This window comes from Harpegnathos saltator, unplaced genomic scaffold (genome assembly GCF_003227715.2).
Source record: "Harpegnathos saltator strain DR-91 unplaced genomic scaffold, Hsal_v8.6 scaffold485, whole genome shotgun sequence".
Taxonomy (NCBI): Eukaryota; Metazoa; Arthropoda; class Insecta; order Hymenoptera; family Formicidae; genus Harpegnathos; species Harpegnathos saltator.
Genome location: NW_020230299.1, coordinates 920,016 through 935,163, shown reverse-complemented (window position 1 = coordinate 935,163; position 15,148 = coordinate 920,016).

The window sequence follows — 15,148 nt, the reverse complement described above, 5'->3', positions numbered from 1 at the left end:
TTCACTTTCTCAAAGTGAGCGTCATCCGTTGAAGTTGATGGTCTTCCAGAGCGTGGGTCGTCTTCAACAACAAGGATCCTCGTCCTTCTTGAAACTTCTTAAACCACTCAAACGTACTTGTTTTCGATCAACGGCCTGAAGGAACGCCATGATTTTTTCACCAAATGTGAAGGACACGTGTACCAACTTAAGAAAGCAAACGGATCTGATTTAAAGTTTATCCGCGATTTTTAAGAAATAAAGTTCGGATACTTTTTGATCACAGTAATATAACGCTGGCAGTGTGAAACTGTAACGCCTGTAGTGCCTGTAAAATCGCTCCAAGGGACAAGCGGTGTCGAAACCGCACGCTCCTAACTTGCGTGGAAATCGGACGGGTTTTTAAAGCGCACACACGTCGATCACGTCGCACGAGTTACACGCATCGATTTGCCGGTCGAACATTCGGGAATTAGAACGCGTACTAGTTCACGCTAGGCCGCTCGGACTAGTGCGATGTGAATACGCTTGGCCGAAGAGGCGCTGACAAGTGTCTGAGGCACACAGTCCCGGGGCCCTTCTGAAACGATTTGCATGTGTGGTAAACATAAAATGGTAAAATTAATACATAGGGCCGAGACTCTGTACGGAGACAGAAACTGCCGGTCGGTCGGTTGGCCGGCCGAAGGAAGTTCATCAGCGGCGAACGACCGTATAATGCAGTCCTAGTTAAGTCTAACGAGAAATCTAGCGGCGGTATAATTTCCGCCGGTGCCCCGCAATAATGCGCCCCGCGGAATCGGGAGCCCGCCTCGCTTCGCGAGGCCGCGAAACCAATCTCGCAAAATGGGCTGGCCCGGTCGTCATTAGGAAACAGACGACGGCCGGATCGAGATAGCGAGGGTGAATTTAAGGCATCCGGGGGAAAGAAGGCTCTCCGGCGCGCGTCCGAGGATTAATGCTGATTTTATACAGGATGTTCGATAATAGGCGTATTTGGCGAACGCAACGGTATCGATTTGCCCAAGACGAGCCGACGAACCGTTTCTCCACGACAAACTGTGCGACTTCGAGCGCCGAGCGTCGCGTCTGTTCTCGAACTTTCGCGAGATATCGAGGCGATGCACGCGAATTAACTCGACGAATTACTCGAACGGGTTGGGAGTTTCATTACCGCGCTGCGACGAGAGGCGGACGAGAGGGTCTGCTCTCGACGAGACGTATTCCAATGAAAATGCATACGGATATTTCGACCGATTCGACCGAGAGACGCAAAAGAAGAAACAAGAAGAAAGATACGAGCGTCGGTGAAGTTTTACAATATGTGGACGAGCGCATCATAATTTCCCTGTTTATCGCTATCGTAAAATTCTCGTGAGTGTGTGAGAGAGAGAGAGAGAGAGAGAGAGAGAGGAAGGGGAAGGGGAGTCGAGAGAAGCGTAACTTTTTACAGTGAGTCTAAAGCAGCCACTTTTTACGGTAAGACCATCGTACTCGTACATCCTTCGACGCGGTACGAATCGCGCTCATTCGAACGGCCCCATGCTGGAGAATGTTCACCGCGAGGATCCGCCGTGCGTATGCGCGGTACTTCCGGAAAGACGAGGAAGAAACAGCGATAGGTACGTTATTCCAATCGCTTCGCTCGACCTTCATCTCCGCGCGGCTCGGCCGTTCTCTGTTGGAAAGTACAGGGACGAGGCCAAGCGAGGCCACGCCGGACCTCGCGAGACGAAGCGACAACGGCGGTGTCGACGAGCCTAGTAGCGGAGATTGGGCCCGGCCTCGAGGACACGTCGTCCGTGTCCCTTTAACGCGCGACGTCACCATACCGGAAACCACGTGCGAGAGTTGGCGCGACGACCGCAGGAACACCCAGGAGACCGGCAGCCAGGAATGTGTGCGCCCGGGGCAAAGCCGAACGTCGAGCGGCCAATTAACCCCGCACCCGCTCTGGATTCTCCAGTTCACCCGTGCTATCGATATGTACCCGTGAATATCTCTTCCCACTGTGCGCGCGAGCGTCTAGCGGACCAACCTGCGAATTCTGGCCGAGCAATTGACGTAACAGGATCATGGCTTTCCGATGGATGCAGCGACCCGTTATCGCGTTACCGCTCGCCCCGGTGCAACCGGCTGGGTATTCCCTTATTTGCGCCTCCTCCCTGGCCAATTGCGGAAACTTACTTTTACGTCGACTACGGGACAGTATACTCACGACAAGTTTGTTTCAACGTTGCCGATAGAGAGGAAGGGATAGGGAGCAGAGAGAGAGAGAGAGAGATAGGGACAGGAAGGGAGAGAGGGAGAGCGAGAAGCGCAACAATTTATCGTGGTCGTTAGAGGAAAAGATATAGACAATCATATAGATACAGTGGGAAAATAATGTTGAGAATATGCAAGATAGAAAAAAACAGTAAATACAGAATACAGAAGTTGTAGGGTAAATACAGAAGTTGTAGGGATTTAAGTGACGCATTACATGGCAGTATTAACAAGGAAACGGTCGGAATTGTCCCTCGCCGATTTTGATGGGCTTTGGATATGTTGTAGAACAACAAAAACTATTAGACACGTATTTTTTTTTATCGTATCTCCAGATTTAGGAGGTGAAACAACCCCTCGAAAAAAACTAACATTTCATTTTCTGCGAATATCTTCTAAAGGTACGAGGTATATGAAAAAATGTTCCCAATAAAAAAATGTAATTTATATAATTTATGTAATAAAAAGTTGGGATTTTTGGCATTTCACAAAAAATGAAATTGTTAGTTTTTTTTCGAGGGGTTGTTTCACCCCCCTAAATCTCGAGATATGCACATAAAAAAATACGTGTCTAATAGTTTTTATTGTTCTACACATATTCAAAGCCCATCAAAATCGGTGAGGGACAGTTCCGACCGCTTCCTTGTAAGATAACCTCGAACAGCTCATCAAGGTTACGAAAAGGTCACCTTGAATTTTTTTAACGCAAGTCGCCTATTTTTTATTTTATCATCCTCTTCTAGCGATTAATTGGAATAATTCTTGTCTGAAACATTTTTTTATTTGCTTTATTTTTTTTTGAGATATTTAAGGAAAACTTGGTTTTCAATATTTAGCTTTTACGATATCTCGATAACTATCTGTCCAAAGAAAAAGTGATACTAGATTTTTTTACTCTATTTAGTCTCTAAAATATGCAGTTACAATAGTAGTCTAACTTTTGTTATCTTGATGACCTTTGGAAATTTCAAAATCATCAAATATTTAACAATTTTTTCTATCTTGCGTATTTTCAAAGTTATTATTGTATTAAATATATTGTATAAGGAGTCCGACTCTTTTTCCTGTCCTATCGAATATCGTATATCGTAAAAACATCAAGGAGAAAAAATCTGCCATTCTTCGTAGTAAATCGCAACAATTAGTGGCTTGAAAAGCCCCACACAGCTGAAATGTTCTGAAAAGTTCGTGAACCTTCCCCCGATCTCGCCTACTCAGCGTTTCGCAAAACGGGAGTAAGTTGCGTTTTCGAATCTCATTATGTCAGCGTCTGCACCATGTCGTCGTCGTCGACTTAATACGGAAACGGATTTTTTCCCCCTCTCTCTCTCTCTCTCTCTCTCTCTCTCTCTCTCTCTCACTCTTTCTTTCTATTTCTCCCCATCTCTCGGTTATGTACAGATAAACGTGACATAAACGTAACTGTCTCCCGGAGGATAATTCACGGAGGAAATGTGCCCGAATGGCGCGCGTAAACACACGCACAGTAATGCAACGGAGGAAAGAGCACAGTCCCGCCGCTTGTCAAATAACTGTAAGCACACGCGCTTATAAGAGCGCTTCATCTCCTTACATTTACATTATAATCCGCTCTGAGAGGCATGGCTTATGCGAATACAGAGGACAAGTATTTCTTTACACATATACATATATATATATACATATATATATAGTGTATATATGCGCGCGCGCGTGTCTATATGTGTGCGCGCGTGTGTGTGTATGTGTGTGTGTGTGTGTGTGTGTGTGTGTGTGTGTGTGTGTGTGTGTGTGTGTGTGTGTGTGTGTGTGTGTGTGCGTGTGTGTGTGCACGCGCGCGAGTATGTGTGTATATACATATACATATATACATATGTATATATGTAGCTGATATTGCGTGTCATATTTTGGCAAGAGAGCGGAAACGAGAAATACTTGCCGATTCTCTCCCCGTGAGTTCTCCTTCTCTTTCGCGGCGAACTTACGCGAGGGAATATTTCCTATTTCATTGTGACAATTTTTTATTAACGCCAACATTCGCGGGGATAAATTGCCGTTCTATCGCTCACAGGACATAAAACTCCGCACCGTTTGCGCCACTAACATCGATTTATATTTTACAATAAAGTTCATTCGCCGCGACAAATTTCAACAAGTAAAGGAAGGAACATAGGGAGGGAGAGGGTAAGAAAGAGAACGGAAAAGGAAAAGAGAGAGCGAGGAGGAAGCGACTGCGACTCCGACGTGTAAATTAGCAAACTTACATATTAATCCTCGCCAATGTTTATGAAAACGGGGAAAAACGCGCGCGCGCGTACGTACCGCCCGCGTTAATAATAAATAAACTAAGGTAATGGTGCCTCCCGCGGGAAGAGGCAGGGAGAATATTCAAAGAAAGTCGCGCGGAGGAATCTGCGCGGACGAGACACGCGTACGTAAACGCGCTCTCAAATTTCCAGCAATATTCTAACCTTTTCGACGCGGCGCTGACACGTATAAGCAATTAATGTGAAGAAATATGCATTCGCGAGCGGAAGAATCTTCATAACTCGTCACCTACGGCGTCGCCCGGGAGCTACGAGTAATATTCGACATTCCAAGGTGAGAGGCCAAAGGTAATTGTGGAATGCTGACGCAAAAGCGCAAAGTAGACGCGGCGACGCGGGATAGATGGGAAAAGATAAAGCGGCATTCCTGGCGAGTACAACGCGGCATGCACATACAAAAATATTGCCCGTTAACGCCCGTTTAATTATCCTCGTGTTCGAATTCGATTGATGAAGTACAAATGACCGGCGCTCACGACTGATTACAGCGCGACGGAACGTCGCGATATTTCGCGCACGCATTTTCGCAGAACCTCGCGAAAGCCAGCCGAGAGAGTTGCTCTCGCGAAAGCGCAGGGTGCTCGATATTGCGTCGGGGCAAAACTTTCGCGCGCTCATCTCGCCGCGGCGTTATTATCGTACGCGCGATAGAGTTAGAGTGAAATAATGTCAGGGGAAAAAGAAAGAGAGAGAGAGAGAGAGAGAGAGAGAGAGAGAGAGAGAGAGAGAGAGAGAGATAGGGAGAGGGAGGGAGCGAGGGAGGGAGAGACGCGCGGCCGCCGCAGCATCGCTCGTCGAAAATTTAAGGCATTCGCTGCGTGGTAGCGGTAATGTTATTCGAAAGACCACGTCGGAGAGAATTGCCGACTTATCTTCGCGAATATCCCGGACTCGCGCGACCGTTCGCCATGTGTCTTTATGCGGATAAAATAATGCATAAGAAGAAAGCGCGTATTTCCGGCTCTACAGGTAGATAGAAAGAGCGACCGGGAATAGCAGCGGCGGTGGCAGTAGCAGCAGCCGCCGCCGCAGCAGCAGCAGCAGCAGCAGAGGAGACAGAGGAGGGCGAGAGGGTGGAGAGGAAAACGACGACGGCACTCTGGTTTGAATACACGAACGAGAATGCGAGACGGAGACAGACTGTCGCGAATGAGAAAGGTTTATTATGTCCCCGGGGTAACTTCATCTTCCCCCCTTCCCTTCCCCCTCCCTCCCTCCCTCCCTCCCTCTTTCTCTTCCTCTTTCTTTCCTAGCATAAGCGGGGAGGCCGGAAAAATACGGTACAATGCGGAGATAAAATGAGGCAGATGCAAGATAAATATAAGAGACGAATCAAAAGGGAGAGGAAGGGAGACGTAACGAGCACGAGGCGGCGTGGTGGTGATGGCGGTGGCGGTGGCAGTGGCGGTGATGGTGGAAGACGGGGGTGACAGAGAGACGGCAGAGAAAATAAGTCTCGTTGCGTTTCGACGTGAAATCGATTAAAGGCGAGTAAATATTGAACGAAGCGGAATGAGCAAAATACGCACGAAGGGAACGACGGGAACGGCAATATCGTCTATACAAGTGTTCCACCTTCCATCACAGCCCTCCGCCGACCGTTACCTCCGCTCTCTTCCTCTTCTCGCATGCGGATATTTGCTTTGTAAATCGGATGATTTATTCTTACGGAGTGCGGCGAGTCGATGGAAATTGTGCGTTTATCTTCCGATCGTCCTACGACACAATAACGGTGACCCTCGTTACCGTCGCTCGACAATCGATTATAACGACCCGAATGCCGCCGTGATTTGCTCCTGTGCGGCGGGACGGGGGGAAGGGAGGGACGCGTGCGAATTTATTCGCCATCGCGCGCAATCATTTTCGCGCGGATGCACGATTTCGTTCTCCCTGTCGCGATGAGCGCGAGAGAATGACTCTGTCTCTCTCTCTCTCTCTCTCTCTCCCTCCCTCCCTCCCTCTATCTCTCTCCCTCTCTCTCTCATATTTCCGCGAGGCGACATCCGCGATTGACCAGGCCGACACAAATTGACAAATCGCGCCGAGAGATGAAGGACCACGCGGAGAGAGTGGAAAATGTCGCGAGACGACGGAGCGATGACCACGCAGATATGAGAAAAATGCAACTATTGGGTAAATCGGAAAGTTCCGTCCATCTAGCGGCAAGTAGCTATAGCTAGAACTGTCATTAACCTCTAATGTCTAAACGAAGCTTAATGGTTTGTTTTGACATCTATCAATAACATTCGGTACATAAAGGTATAGGTTTGCATCAATAACATTGTATTTTACTGCATCGAAAATGTCGAAATTTGAGTCAAATAAGCGTCATTTGCGCGAGGTATTAATCTGTTGCTTCAACTGGAAGAAAACTGCAGCTGAAGCTTACTGAATGCTTGTAGAAGTTTATGGTGATAATGCTCCTTCCGATCAAACATGCAGAGAATGGTTTCGACGCTTTAAAAGTGGTGATTTTGATGCAGAGGACAAAGAGCATTCTGGACGGCCAAGAGTATTCGAAGACAAAGAATTCCAGACTTTGGTGGACGAAGACCCATGTCAAACGCGAAAGCAACTTGCAGAAGCATTAAATTGTGCTCAATCTCATTTCCGATCGTTTGAAAGCCTTAGAAAAGGCTTGCAAGGGAGGAAAATAGGTCCCATATGAACCGAAGCCAAGAGATATTGAAAGGCGAAAAACCACTTGCGAAATTCTGCTTGCTAGGCAACAAAGGAAGGGATTTTTACATCGTATCATCACTGGGGATGTAAAATGGATTTATTTTGATAACCCCAAACGTCGAAAAACTATTTGCGATCCCGGCCAACCCTGAACATCGACGCCAAAGCGGAATATCCATGGAAAGAAGGCAATGCTCCGTATTTGGTGGGATCAGAAAGGTGTGCGCTGTACCATGAGCTGTTGAAAAGTGGTCAAACAGTCACAGGGGATCTCTACAGAGAACAAATGATCCGTTTGAGCCGAGCATCGCACAAAATACGACTAGAATATGAAACGCGACAGCATAAAGTGATTTTGCTTCGTGACAACGCTCGGTGCCTCACGTCACAAAATCTGTCAAGGAAGCACGTTAGAAGCACCTCGCTGGGAAGTGTTACCCCATTAGCAGCTTATTCACCAGACTGTGCCCCTTCCGACTACCACTTGTTTCGGCCGATGGCACACGCACTTGCAGACGAATGCTTCGATTCTTATGAAGACGTCGAAAAATGACTGGATAGCTTCCAAAGATGAGTCGTTCTTTCGCCGCGGAATTCGCTTGCTGACCGAAATGGATGGGAAAAAGTTCATCGCTAACGATGGACAATATTTTGACTGAGGTACTTTTTCATTTTGGTTCTTAAATAAAGCCATACGTTTTGCGTAAAAAACGAACGGAACTTTCCGATTAACCTAGCAGGTACGTTTACGAGCTACGCGAGCAGGCGCGCGCGCGCGCGCGCGCAGGAGCGGTTAATGAGCCGGAGGAGGCAGCTGGCGCACTGAAAACTGCGGCTGCGGAAACGGATATACAAATGTATGACGAGTAAACGTGTATCGCGAATCAGCCCGAAGCTGCATTCAGCCGGCGTGGCGCGTCGTACAACGCGAGCGAGAGCGCCTGAGTTTCTCAGTGTATATTACTCCCGAGGGCACCCTATCCCATTATACAGTCTCTAAGTTAATAGACTTGGACTTGGGGAGTCTGCTGCCGCTTCGTTTCTCCACTATAGCTGCTGCCAGCTTTCTCTCTCTCTCTCTCTCTCTCTCTCTCTCTCCCTCTCTTTCTCTCAACAATAAAATAGATCTCGCGAATAAATATACGTATCAAGCGGAATTAACACGTGCATGTACCGCTCTCGCGAGTCGCTCTCGCATGGCAGGCATGTAGTAATAAATAATCGTTTATTACGCTCAGTGAGGGCGCAGTGAATCGCGTCTTTCCCCCCTTCTTCTTCGGAGTTCAGCGACGACGCGCTAGTCTTCGGTTAGATTGTGACACGCACTATTGCATTTGAAATGTTCGACACAGAGTCGAGTTAGAATCCTGTTTACACGGAATAAACGTCGCGGCTGCGTGCGTTACAATTTTGTGGAAGAGACGGAATATTTGAAAGTGAATAAAACACGAAGAATTTGCGCGGCACGCCCTCGCGAATTATTTTACGGCGATCTTCGTGTTTACAAAATCTATTGTTTAGCAGACAACTATTTATTACGAATTGGTAGATGAATAAATGGGCAACACGCGAGGTGCTGTACACAAACTCGTGTTCCGGAATATTTCCCTCTGATTGTACAATTTTGCGAGACAAATTGCATTAATTTTCGAGGATGTCGAAAAATTAAGCAAAGCAGTTGTTAATTCCTCATCGTTTTGTTTCACGCATCCCTAAAAGATGCAGGACTTTGCCGCTTCACGATATTATTGATCCCAGGCGAGATCCACCAGTTCTCACTGCAAGTTCACTTCCGTTTCAACAGAGAAACCAGCAATGTTCGTTTTATCACGACTCGACTTTCGCTGATAAATCGCTGTTGATTCGAAAAAGAACGATCGCATGTCGGTCCTAGGAATAAAGGTAACGATAATACTAAACGTGGTCCTTAAAGCTTCATACGCTTTACAGCGTTTTGTATACGATTTGAATCACGATATTGCACGGTCAAAGTGCTTTCGATTCGAAAAACGCTTCGGCGGGCACCTGCTGAGTCGCGTAACGCGCAAGTGGAAGGCATACACAACACGCGGCCTTGCTCCCACTCTCAAGCTACAACAGCTGACCGTAGATCGCTGAGGCACGCGGTCGTTGAGTCGCGCGTGCGCAGTGCGACTTTAAATCGCGCCTTTAACGCCAGCATGTGCGCCGAGCGTGCCGAAACTTTAAAGCGTCGCGACTGGCGCGCGACTGGCGAGCGGATCGACACGTTGGGACACGAAACAAAAAGCAATCTTTTTGGCGCGCGTCTACGATGCCCTTTTTATCGGCGATTCGCCAGAGGACGAGCGTGGCCAAACGTCGCGATGGATTTCACTTGGGGAAACTACCTCCGCGCAACACACGCTCCTTCTCCCGTCCGCAGACTGTACCGCTCGAATCCTTTTCTCCGGTACCTTCCATTTTGCAGTGGCAAGAAGCGCGCGACACTTCTTTTTTCAACGAGTTCCGCGACGCGTCCGTGCCCGATAGGGGAATTTGTTTCTTGGCGATCCTCGGGACATACATACACATTTTCCATTGCACGTCGGATGCGTTTGAAAGTTCATCGAGGTAAAAGTATCGCAATTTCTCTTCCATTCGCGCGCATCGCGTGTAATTCTCAGATCGATGTTGCTGAAACGCGAGACTGCGAAGCGAGGGGATTATTTACCGCGTAACGCTGTCATTCGATGCCGATTTAATCGCCGTTTTTTATACACCGTCCTACATTTTTCGCGTGGTGGACGCGACGGTAAACGGGGGGAAATCAAGTCGTTCAAATTTCAATGAGACGCTCACATTGGTGCGCGCGGTTATTATACATACACACGGCGATCTTATATTTAATTTATAATTACTGCGTGCTGTAATTAATACATCGCGTCGGAGCGCGCTTTAATGTTCCGACAGAAAGCCCGATGAATTATTCAAAGCGCGATTAAATACCAGCCGCGAGTCTCTTCCGGCGAGCGGCATTTCTGCAAGTCAAATCTTTCACGTCGCTGATTTTTTCGCCGCATTTTCAGATCAAACGCAAACGCGCGCTTTATTTATTTATTCCGCAAATACAACATCAGAAACGCGTCCGCTTGTTCCGCCTCTACGCCCGCTTCTCCCCTCTCCCCGACCCACAAGAATCGAGACATAAATCCCGCCGCGAGAATGTTACCGGCCGCGCGCGCGTTTCGATTATTGCATAGACATACCGCCTGTAAAAAGGGGATGAAAAGGAGAAAAGAGAGAAGAACCATCTCGCTGGACGCTCTCTCTCTCTCTCTCTCTCTCTCTCTCTCTCTCTCTCTCTCTCTCTCTCTCGCGAGACACGAGCTTTTGTTTTACTCCCGGCTAACCGATCGCGCGACGATCGTACGGCCGCGATCGTAAATCGCGGCCGCGTTTTACTATCAACTTAGCAGAGCGCGGGGTGTATCGAAATAACGGACGCGCATTCATTTCGCAGTTGTCCGGCGGACAAAAGAGCGCGACCGCGCGCATTGTCCCCCGCCTTCTACTTTCTATATCGAAGCGCCGCCATCCACCGACGACGACGACGACGAGGACGACGTCGACGCCTTGCGGTTAATGGATGTAGGAACAAAGAGACCGGCGGCTGAGTTGCGGTCGCGGTCTTCGCGCGTCGGGAGACCAGACCGGGGAGGACAAGGGGTGGTCGGTGGAGCTAGGCGAGTGAGATGCGATAAAAAGACGAGCCGAGCAATGGATAGGGAGATAGATGAGCCGACGAAAGCGCGCCTCTCCCCCGACTCTCGTTTTCCCAGTCTCCTTTCGCTCCTCTCTCCTTCAACGGGGGTTAAAGTTCGAGCGCCACCCCGATCGCCCGTTATTTACGTAAATCCTCGCTGCGCCAACCGGCACGCGCGAGAAGTGCTTCGCACGCGTATGTGCACGCGCTTGGTCTTCCTCCCTCCCTCCCTCCCTCCCTCCCTCCTTGGCGCTATTATGTGGAGACAGTCTTTTGGATTTCCGGCGGAAATAACCGTCAATTTCTGCAGGAAATATATGGATCGAATTTTTCTCACTCGTCGTCGTCGTCTCTTGTCGTCTTCCCTTTTTTCCTTTTTTAAGAAAGGGGGAGGAGGTTCATTGAGGTAAAAGTGTCGCGAGCTTTTCTCTCCGTTCTGATCGCATCGTCGCCGTTGGGAAACCGCGGGATCGGAAGTCGCATCGACGCATTCGGCAACGTATTGTTCGAGAGTCTACGTTTTCTATTTTTCTTCTTTACCTGACGCGGACGAAAGTTTTGGACTGACGAGACCTGCAAAATCCGTGCAATTCCAGCAAAAAAATAATTTCTATCTTTTATATGCTTCGCGAATATCGCCGGGGTGGAAATGTGTACGGGGCTGCTGTACGATGTTAATACGACGTAAAAATTATCGAGTGAATTTAAAATCCAGTCGGTCGGTCGGTCGGCCGGCCGGCCGGCCGGCGACAAAACGCGATACACACAGCTCGATCCGCGCACATTTTTCGCGAAAATATCGCGTCGCCGCTGTCATACCGGCTGTCCGCCTATGCGACCGATGAGAAAGCGCTTTCTTGCGCCGAGAAAGACCTATCCGGGAGAAAGCTTTTTTACCGTCAAGCTTCTACGTTGCCGCATTTCCTCGCTTCGCTGCCTCGGCGAAGCGAGGTGAGTATTATCCTCTAACGTGAGACGACGACGACGACGACGATGACGACGACGACGGTGGCGACGAAGTGTTCCGTCGACGGGACAGACTGGATTCGGCCGTTCGCCGCGTGTCGAAAGTGTCTGTCGCGCCGCGAAGTGAAGCAGACGTAGACGTGAATATGACACGCGCTGGGAAAACAGGCTGATCGAACAGCGCGCATGATTTCCCGTGTCTGTCAAAGTAAAATTGTAACGAGCTGAGCCTTAATGTTCGCTCGTTGAACCGAAGCTCGTTAGTCTTTCTGATTGTCTCTCTGTCGCGTCTAGATACGATGTATCGATACATCTGGCTGTCGAAATAACAAGTAGAGTCAAAAGCGAGGCGACGAAAAACCGCGGCATTTTCGCTCCGCTGAGCCGCGGACAAGGCGTCCGATGTCCGGCAGGAAAAATGTATCTTCCGGGAATCACCACAGAGGAAATTTTTAAAAAATTCTCTGTCCCATTAAAATACAGTCCGTGGTGTTTAATTTACGTACGAGTCGCGCAAAAGGATTCTCTTTGTGCGTTACACAAAGTCGTGTCAGGGCTCTCCGTCAGCCGTCCGGCGATTTATGTATGTTAACCCTTTGAGGTACGCATTTTTCAGAAAATCCGAATCACATAAAAATTTATATACGGAGATTCCTGGGGTCGCTGATGACGACGAATCCGTTATCAGATTTTCAAAATTCAAGATGGCGGATCCAATATGGCAGACGCAAAAATGAATAATCGCGATAATCTCGGTGACAATGGGTATTGTGGGGTTTTTGGAGTCGCTGATTACGAATCCGTTATCAGATTTTCAAAATTCGAGATGGCTGATTCAAGATGACGGCCACAAATATGAAAAATTAACTAACCGGAAGACAATGTCAGGTAAATATATTAGAATTTCATGATCCGCCAACTTGAATCTACAATCTTGAACAATGAGTTTTGGACCTCGGATTCGTACTCAGCGATCTTGAAAGCTAACCAAAGTACAATTTCAGCTAATCATATAAAAATTTTATGATTCGCTATCTTGGAAAATGAATTTTAGAATTTGGACCTCAGACTCGTAATCAGCGTGCTCAAAAACTAACCAGAGTACAATTTTAGCTAATTTTATATACATTCTATGTTCCGTCATCTGGAATTCGCTATCTTGGAAAATGAATTTTAGAATGTGAATCTCAGATTCATAATCAGCGACCTCAAGAACTAACGAGAATACAATTTTAGCTAATTTAATAAAAATTCTATGATCCACCATTTTGAATCCGTCATCTTGGAAAATTAATTTTGGAATTTGGATCTCAGATTCATAATCAGTGACCTAGAAAACCCCCAAATCTTGATTTTGAGCAAAAAATCCACTCATAGTTCATGGAAAATGATTTTTTTCTATAAAAATGTGTATTTTTCACACTTTGTTTATTCATAATAAACGGACAATTTATACAAAACATTTTTCAACCTTTCATGTACGTTCCCGTGTCATATAAGAAGCTAAAAAACGCAAGAAACCTGACAAGAATCCCTCAAATATGAAATATTTCATGAAAATGTGAGAATAAATAGGTGGTAAATATACTTACCACTATGCCTCAGAGGGTTAAAAGGGAAAAGAGTTCCGCTTTTCTCTCTCGCTCTTTTTCTTTTCGAACACGAACAGCAATTCTCCACATTTGCAAATTGGTAGACTCGACCGAAGGTTACGACGCGCTTCTTATCACCCGCGATCGACGCAAATCGTGTTTCACAGTTTTTCCGCTCGCCGTGGGACACATTTCGAGACACCACGTACATGTTGGCACGCCGCCAGAAGCAGAAGTATGCAAATTCAACGAGAAGCACGGAACGAAGCCCGGCGAGCGATTGACAAATTACAGGCCGGCGATCGATCGATTACCAACGACGCCGGTGACGACTGTCCGCCGGTAATGGATTGATTATCGCGCGGACAACGCGATGAAAACATCGGCCGTACAGCTGTTTTGCATGGCCGGCGTATAAACAATCGTGATGTAAATATTTGGACAACATTTACAAGAGCCACTTATAAACATGAACTCGTCGCGGCTCTGAGTCGTTGCGTTCCGAATATATAAAGAGCGAAAAAGCGGCTGGCTCGGGCGATAATGGAGTTTCAATAATAAAAGCAATAAGGGAATAATGTTACATATGCATCGTATGCTAAACAGAGCTCCCCTTTTTAATGCGCGCGCAATTGCGCAAACGCTGCGCCTCATTGTTGCCTGAATTTCAAGCCATTTCAAGTAATGTCAGTATATACGTATGCGCATTCGACGCCTGTGTTTTTAACGATAATCAATGCGATTTACGGCTGAATAATGCACGTGCGCTACGAAATAAGACGCTTTCTCAGCTTTCTCAGATTCTACGCTCACCAGTAAGCGTTGATGTTCCACGATGTCCGGTCGTCTACCAAGTTCGGGTCCTCGGCATCCACCGTCGGCAGTCGCACAGTGGGGTCGAATCTACTGCTCTGAACAAATTTACAGTTCACAGGCTTCAATTCTGGTCCGATTTAAACGACCTTTTTTTTTTAATGAAATTACGCACAAATCTGTCGTAGCTGATTTTGCAGAAAAAATTTTGCAAACTTTTTATTTAACAAAAACAGAAAACTAAAAGAGATCCTTTCGGTAAAACTTTTTTTACACAATTCTTTTATGCATATCTGCCCATATTTATACGTGTGTGCATGTGTGGGTATATACAGGGTGTCTCATTTTAACGTCCCACCTCAAATAACTCTTCAGTATTGAAGTTTCAAGGAAAATGATATGAATAAAAGTTGTAGGGAGTTGCCTTATGATGACCTTGACTTTGACCTCGACCTTGAAGGTCATTTGAAGGTCAACTTGCGTTTTTTAAATGGGAACCCTTATTTTTTATCACACTGTTTTTTTTCTACTACTAGTTAATTTGAAATTTTTATTTGTCTAATATTTTTTGAGATATTTGAGGAAAACTTGATAACTTTTTCAATATTTAACTTACGATATCTCGCTGACTATTTGTCGGAAGAAAAAGTGGTACTAGACTTTCTTTCTTTATTTAGTCTCAAGAATATATTGTTACAATAGCGCCCTGATTTTTGTTAATTTGATGATTTTGAAATTTCCAAAAATCAGTAAGTTAACAAAAATCAAGGCGCTTGACTTCTTTTATTCTTGAGACTAAATAAAGCAAGAAAGTCTAGTAA